Genomic DNA, 8,775 nt, shown 5'->3' with positions numbered 1-8,775 from the left:
CAGCTCAGAGTCTGACACGTGACACACCGAGTTCAGAAAGATGTTTTTGAATGTTTTCACCCAAACTGTTGGGATGCAGGAACTAATCTGAACATCTGGACTCGTCAGCAGGTTCAACAGAAACTCCCAGGAAGGAGGCTTCTGACGACTGCTCCTTTAAACCACGCCATATCTTTGTGTACCTGTGATTTTTGTTACAGGTGTGTGTGTGTGTGTGTGTGTGTGTGTCTGTGAGAGAGAGACTGAATAAACTGGTGTTGATGGACTGGGGAAACTGATGCAGGTAATTAACTCACAGAATGTGCAGATGTTTTCTCTCTCTCTCTCTCTCACACACACACACACACACACACACACACACACACACACACACACACTCTGAGCGTCTGCCCGAGCTGAGCGCCTCCCTCTGCACGTAGAAGCTCAATCTTTTCCACTTGACAGCAGCAGGCGAGTGGAGCCATTTAGCGGCAGCTGGTTCAGCGTGGCCGGCAGTCGATGGGCTGGAAAGCCCTGTGTGCTTTAATTAATTGAGGGGAGATTACATGGTCTTCCAACCATGTAGTTTGTCATCAGAACCCATTACAGATTGATATTAGACGCTTCTCCACGGTGTCAACAGTAATTTGGAGGACAGCTAAAGTTGAGAGGGTGTGAAAGTTTTGTGCCGAGACGCTGCGGGGCAGTTACGGCCCACGTGCATCCGGGCTGGCTGCTGTTACCGGCAGCCATATTTATATCTGCTGAAATACATGCAGGGCACGATGAGGGAGTTAATTCAAAATGTTCACATTCTGAAGATTTGGTTGCTGTAAACACGGTTGACATCTGGCAGCCGCAGCGTCTACACAGAAATACTTCTCCTCTTAACACCCAGCAGAACCGCTGGCTCACAGCTCACAGGTTCACTCTCAGTTTATTAGCTAACATCCTGATAAAAATCCGGCTTTTGCAACAACGGACGGCCACGCAAACCTGCAGTCTTTTCACATTTCCAGCAGAAAACTGAGAGGCCTGGAAGTCTGATGAGCTTTTTCTCCTCAGTGAAGGAGTGGAGGAGGAGGAGCAGAAGAGTCTACTGTGAGCTGGTGTCCATCATTTACTATGCTGAAGGGTTGACCTCCACCTGCGGACTGCTGCACCCAGCCACTGATGGCTCTGTGCTCACAGCTCATACTCACTGAGCAAACTGACTCGTGTCTTGAGACAACTAAAAGCACAACTTAACAAAAATGGGGAAAGGCCACATTTAAAACAAGACTCGAAATGGAAACAGATCTGTAAACAAATTTTATCGCCATTATTGAAAACTTTTTGTTTGATAAATATCTTAAGCTGTGTTATAGAGAGACAGGAAGCAGCAGGAGGGGAAAAAGCAGTGACCTACAATAAGCATCTGGAGTTTGTTTACATCTGACATCAGAGCCTGTTAACAGCTGATTTCATGTGGTTTTTCTACCTGAAATGTAGTGTTGCAGCGTATGTTTGCATCGCGTGACTAATTTTTATCCTTTCTTCTCCAGTAATTTATGTAAAAAAAAAAAAAAAAAAAAAAATTCAGAAGGATTCAGATTTAAAAAGACGTTTTCACAACTAAATTTAGACAGAAATGCTTTCGAAGCCAAATTCTGCTGTTATCAGTGAATTATGAGCCATGCATTTAAACATCATTACAGAATTCCTCCAGAGTCTGAAATATTTTCACCTTCATCATGAAAACGATATGGATCTAAATAATTAGTGACAGCTGAACAGACCCTGGAGAGCTGAGGAGCCGTCGCTGCAGGCACTTTGAGGAGCTGCCCTGAATAAATGAGAGATGTTTATCTAAATGCAACACGGCACACACACTATCACACACATGCAGCCGAAACGCTGCGACAACAACGGAACAAAAGCACTGAAAAGACGCAGAAACAATGGCAGGTAAAACACAAAAGAGGAGAAAGAGATGCAAGACATGAGGCTTTTATTCTGAAAATTTTTCTCTCTAATGAAGTCATTATTATGTGTGAGATGAAGCCAGAGTCTGATGACATTTTATATAAAAAAAATATTTAAAAAATATAAAATATCTCAGTAAATACTGGATGACCTGTGATGAAGTTCGCTTCATTTATGATCTCAGGACAAACAGTAGCAACTCATGCTGATTGGCTGCTGTCTTTGTGGTGTGTTCAAGTGCCGCAACAGCGTGGGGCAGCACATCGGTTGGCCTTTGTTGTCAGTTTGATGTTAGCTTGTTGTGTCCGAGGTTTTACAGTCTCTGAGACATTTTAACCAATATAAAACCTGTGTAAACAGACAAAGCAGAATAAGGTAGTTTACCAATAATCAAACGGACATGACAACATTTAAGTTACACAACACACACACACACACACCAGTGTGCTGACGACATTCATGGAGTTTCCCAATAGAACGATAGCTTTACTTGTTGCTGAATAGCTGCTAACTGTTGCTAACCGCTGCTAACTGTAACATTAGCCCATTAGCTTCGTTATCCGCGTACGAAGGTTCAGAATGCAGGAGTTTAACTTGAAGTGTTCTGAGAGTGAAGTATTAGTACATTTACTGAAGTACGAGATGTGAATACTTCTTCCATTGGTTTGAAACGTTTCTCAGCAGCAGAGGAAACAGTAATGAGCGTGTTAGCGCGTCTCACTCTTCCTGTCCTTCACACTTCCTCACATGCGAGTGGTATCTCATCGTCGACGAGCTGACTTGACGTCTCGCAGCGAGTGTTTAAAAACCCTCGGTGACAGCTTGGACGCGGAGAGAGCCGACGGAGACGTTGGGTGGAGGCGTGTTGACAGCAGCAGCAGAGTAAATAAATACCACTTGTCTCTCCTCATTGCACGATGCACAATAAAACAGTGCACTTTGGCAACCTTTTCCACGGAGAAGACAATTCAGCAGGGAGCGTTTTAAAGATTTCAAAGTTTAATCGCCTCCATTTTGAAGTTTCTTCTTCTTAATTGACACCCTCGTCTTGTTTCAAACAGCACTCAGTGATCCCCAAGAGGCCCAGATTAAACATTGTTTTAGCTGCCTTGTTTCTTTGAGGAGTTTGACTGTGCGCTTAAAAGAAGATTATAGTTTAGAAGTGAGAAAAGCAAAAAGTAACCCGCTGACTTCATCTGCAAGCTTGAAAAGCCAAATAGTTTTCCCGATAACTGATGGAAACGTCAAAATACCTGCCGTCTTTTTGGGGAGGAATTAAAATGTGCTCTGTTGGCGTGATCTCACATGATTTATCTCACATGATCCAAAGCTTTTTCTCTTCCACACGTCAACTGCCACAATCCATTTGTGTCAGGCAGCTGCGCCTGCGACTCTGTTAGACGTCTAAGTATTAAAATCTCACTTAACTTCCACTTGCTGGGCCAGACAGGCACCTTTACACCCCTAAAGATACACACAGACGTGTGGGGCCGCGTCGGCCTGCTGATTAACACATGAGCCTTCAGACAAATGGAGCTGCGCTGCTAAGCCTGCTGCTTTATTTAAACTGGACAACAATAGAAAGAAAACTTGACTCACTGACATTCTTTAAAGTAAAATGATGTGAGTTTTATGCAGACTAATTATATTAACTCAAACAGCTTTCCGAACACACATTAAGTTTAATATTTTATCTGAAATTCCTTTTTTCTCACTGCACTGTTTACCTCACCCACCTGCACTATACTCCACCCTGCACTACCTCACTTTTGGACTACCTCCAGAAACATATTTATTTTACTTATGTTATTTTGTGTTACCTTATTCTATTTTATTTTATTCTTCTATTATATGTTACTTGTTATGTTCTATGTATGCACCAATCACCAAGACAAATTCCTTGTAATGTGAAACCTCTTCACTTACAATGGAAATAAATTCTTTCTGATTTCTGATTTCTGAATGTATAAATCCAGGCTAAATTAACAGTAAACTAAACCCCATTTACTGATACAGACTCAAACATAATTATGCTTAAAGCAGTGAAGTTTGGAACCAATAATCAAACACATTCAGTCACATTTAAAACTTCCATAAGTTCAATGTGAACAGTGTGAGCATTTGATGCAAAGTGTTTCCGCCACATTGAGTCAGTGTGAATGAATTAAAAGAGTGCGATTCATTACAGGAGACAGAACTGAAACAACCTGAATTACGAACACGTGAAAAAGCATATCCTGTTTAATTACAAACTGTGACGAACTGTCCCTTTGACAGTTGAAATATATTTGATATTTGAGTATAGTCATAGTATATTGTTCAGGTTGACTCAGGTGATTTGGAGTCGAATGTGTCATCAGACTGACAGAGTGAGACGTACAACAACGCTGTCCATCACTGAGACAAAGACTGGATGACACACTCATCACATGAGGCTGATATTCAAACTGCACTTTTCCTCCATAAAGACGACCTTGGAGTCTAAAACCAAAAAGCTTTTCTTTACATCTGAATGTGGGAGGTCATCCCACACACACAGATCTCAGATCAGATCCCTGAAAGCTGATGGATCCCCTTTGTGTGGTCCGCGGATTTGACCCCAGCCTCAAACACTATTTACAGCTATGATCCTTCGTTTTCCAGCTCAGCTAAATGAAGACGAGCCGCAGGGTGGGGGGGTCGGCCACGTCTGCCTCGCGTCCGTCACGCGCTCCACGAGATCTTTTCTTGCAGGGAAGTCATGACAGTCGAGGCTGAACCTCATCAAAGTCTGTCCATTAGTCAAATCTCTGCTGATTAAATGTTGTTAGCTGAGGTCGTCTGAGTGCCAGCATCGTGATTAAAGAAAAACAGCATACGTCACTCTGCACCGACAAATGGTGTCACGTGTCCATCCGGGCCGGCGGACCGGCTGAGCCCGGGAGGATTTACTGATCCAGTGAACTGCCTCTAGCGCTGCACATCACACTCAGCAGGAAGTCATGTGACATGTGACATGTCATGAACATCGTGTCACATTTTTAGAAAAACAAACATTTTTTAGAAAAGTGCAGTTTAGATATCAAACTTCTGTGATTTAAGTAGCAGAAAAGTCATGCTGGCATTATGGGACACATTAAGATGTTGTCCTGATGGTGGCGCTGGACAAAAAGTCAGAGGATCATCAGAGGTTTTACTGTGCATCCTCAGGAGAACATGAGTCACCTTTCTGAAAACCATAAGTACAGTGTGAGGAGTGGATTAGACACTTTATGTGCTCAAAGGTTAGTCTGCGCTGTGATGTTAGTGAAAACGTTCACGTATTAGAGGTCAGAATGTACCTGTACAGGTGAAAGCACTCTGAGACTATCCACTGTTCCCTCCGCCGTTTGATTTCAGAAGATCGGACGTCAGGCTGAGTCGTCACGGTGTTTATCTGGCTTCCCATTAAGTGTTTACAATGAACAGACCCGCAGCCCGGTCCAGCTAACTGAGGCTAATTATCATAAAGTAAACCTTTTCCCCACGACTCATTACCGTATATCAAACAAACACGAGCTGACGCCAGCTCCTCTACGTCAAACACGTCCAGCCGGCCGCCTTCCTGCTCGGATTAATGATGTTCGGAGGCCTCGGCCGAGCAGGTGAAAACGTGCTGCTACAATTACTCCGCCATCGAAATAACAGCCCGCCAAATGGTGCTGTCAGCCCTCGGGTTTAATTGCTTTGGCATCGGTGCCAACTATAATCACCTGTCACAGCAAACAACGGCTGCATCTGTTTACACGTCTGTCAGAGAGGCGGCGGCGGAGGCCACGACCCCAGACACACAAGGTCACATGTCCTCCTGGTTTGGAAGTCACCGGCTCTGCGGGAGGGCCGGGGGAGGGCTGGGGGGGGAGATCGGGGGAGGAGGGGGACACCCTGGAGAGCAAGGAGAGGCTGCGAAGGGTAGCTACTCGTTATTTATGAACTCCGTAAACATAAAATCAAACAAGCAAACATGTTTTTATTTATCCCCCCACTTGTACAACACAAACACTCAGCAGATGACTGCGTGTGGACTCGGTTTTTCTGTCTGGTCAGTGAACGACACAGTGAGCAGCTGTTTCAGGACATTACTGAGGGCTTGGGGCCCCCTTGGAGGGGACAGTGCTGAGAGACGGACCAACGTGTTGCTTTGATCTGCACGTGACATTTATTAAATAAATAAATACACTGAAGAAAACTACCCTCATTCCTGCACAGCTTTTCACAAATCCTCCTAGCAACAATGGGACAGTATACTAAAATATAATCTTGAAAGATGCAGTATTTTTCTGAATATTAAAATTGCTAAATATACAATATATATACAATATATATATATATGTGTGTGTGTGTGTGTGTGTGTAAATAGCGTATTAAAGAATTTCCCCTCGGGGATAAATGAAGGAATCCTGGAAATTCATTTTTAAGTTCAATTCAATTAAATTTTATTTACATAGCACCTTTAACAGTCCAAGTTGTCTCTGGGTGCTTTACACAAACCCCGAGCCTGACCCGCCGAGCAAGCGGACAGTGGCAGGACAACTCAGCAAAATGACTCAGCAGAGCTCGGCGGTGGCCCGTCTCTAGCATCTCGTCACGTTTTCGGCCTCTGTTTCCCGCAAAGCTGAAGAACGTCGGCAACAGAATGACCGTCTCTCTCTGCTTATTGTGTTGTGAGGAACAGAGCCCTGCACACACACACACACACACACACACACACACACACACACACACACTCTCCACCCTCCTGGTCTGACCCCCTGCTCGTCCACCAGAAGTGGCCTCTGACAGGAGCAGCTGGTCCCCCCACACGCCTCCCCACCTCCCAACTCACCAGATTGATGAAATTTTCATAAGCGCCTTTCCCCAAGTCATAGTTCACCTTCAATATAATTAATGAGCGGCTCCAGAGATCCTCGAACAGACAATATGCTCAGTGTGGACTGAAGGAGGTGTTCAAACACACTCTGTTGGTAAGCCTGCCGTTAAACCGCCAGGTAAGACAGAACAATGGAGGAGCCGAGCTTGTAGTCCCTCTGTTAGTTCAGCTACCTGCTAACATGCTAACATCTGATTAGCATTAAACAGGTAGGCTGACTCCCTGGGACTTTGCCACATGTCGCCAAGGTAACGTTAACGGTGACTAAGCTCAGTCAGCATCTCCATAAATCATGACAGTCCCTTTGGCAGTCCACCTCCATACACACTGTCCACACACACTGTCCACACACGCAGTCCACACACGCTGTCCACACACACTGTCCACCTCCACACACACTGTCCACACACACTGTCCACACACGCTGTCCACACACACTGTCCACACTGTCCACCTCCACACACACTGTCCACACACACTGTCCACCTCCACACACACTGTCCACACACACTGTCCACACACGCAGTCCACACACACTGTCCACCTCCACACACACTGTCCACACACGCTGTCCACACACACTGTCCACCTCCACACACGCTGTCCACACACACTGTCCACCTCCACACACACTGTCCACACACACTGTCCACACACACTGTCCACACTGTCCACCTCCACACACACTGTCCACACACGCAGTCCACACACACTGTCCACCTCCACACACACTGTCCACACACGCTGTCCACACACTGTCCACTTCCACACACACTGCCTAGACACTCCTCCACACACACTGTCCACACACGCTGTCCACACACTGTCCACTTCCACACACACTGCCTAGACACTCCTCCACACACACTGTCCACACATGTTGTCAGCTCGGTGAAAAACGACTCCGGCAGCTCAGATGTTGAAGCAGGATCTCCATCACACCGAACGGCAGCGTGTCAGCGGTGACGATGGATCCCTCCATCGTCCTGCCTGCTGAGGCCTGGACAGGAAGACACAGGAAACGTCAAACGGGCCGGTGACACGTGTTCATCAGCGCTGATCACTGCTGATTCTTTTGTTCACGTTTACATGATGAAACTCATACTGTAAACAAACAAACAATCTCTCCCTGATGTTACGGGAATCGAGGTACTCGTGAACTTGTTTCAAAATATTCAAATTGAAATTCTTTTGGCTCTGAAGCAGGAATTTATGTGAAAATGTGACTTTTGAAATGAATCACACTTTAAGAATATAAAAAATATACGTTTTGACTTTGTCAAACGGTGGAAAGTACATCAACTTAAGTACTGCAGTTTTGTGACATGTGTACTGTGTGTTTCCATTTTCTGCTCCCTGATACGTCAGCATCTCAGAGGGAATATTTGACTTTATCATTAATTTGACTCCTGCACTACATTTATTGGATAAGTGTTGTCAGGACCGTTACTGAGGAGGAGGAGGATGATGTTCAGCTCTTCGGAGGTGTTCAACAACTGCCCTCTAGTGTCACATGTGGGATGCTGCGTCCCGATTGGACGATCCAGTCCGGCTGAGGGTATCCTCTGTTGTTCAGTACTGACCTCGTCTTTTTCAAACTCTCTTCTGGTCTTTGGCTTTTCTCTCAGAAGCAGAATCACAGCTTCAACGCCAGCTTCTTCCCCCCAGGCCGTCACTTTAATGAACATGTAAATAAAATGTTTATATGTAGTAGTGTAAAGCAGTCGATGTACATATTATCCAGCATCCGTCCACACAGTGTAAATCATTTATTCCTTCTCACTATCCTCACTGTCACTTCATCTACTTCTGCTCCAGTCTCACATCCTGTTGTGTCGAGAGCAAGTGTAACCAGAGTCAGATTCCTTCTATTGGCCAATAAAACTGATTCTGATGTTTCCATGCTAATTCTACTTTTTCTTCAGCTACATTTTAAAAGCAGG

General features: G+C 45.0%; 1 long non-coding RNA gene across 1 annotated transcript; it reads right to left on the bottom strand.

The window, feature by feature from the left end:
• Positions 1 to 1,953: 1,953 nt before the first annotated feature.
• On the bottom strand, positions 1,954 to 3,152 carry LOC124061967. The gene is made up of 2 exons (XR_006843844.1): positions 2,385 to 3,152; positions 1,954 to 2,292 (listed from the first exon to the last, which is right to left on the bottom strand). It is a non-coding gene; the product is annotated as an uncharacterized LOC124061967 (long non-coding RNA).
• Between the last annotated feature and the right edge of the window lie 5,623 nt (positions 3,153 to 8,775).

This window comes from Scatophagus argus, chromosome 7 (assembly GCF_020382885.2).
Source record: "Scatophagus argus isolate fScaArg1 chromosome 7, fScaArg1.pri, whole genome shotgun sequence".
In the NCBI taxonomy this organism is placed as follows: Eukaryota; Metazoa; Chordata; class Actinopteri; family Scatophagidae; genus Scatophagus; species Scatophagus argus.
Note: the sequence above shows the minus strand (reverse complement) of the source record. Positions and strands in the feature narration are given on the sequence as shown.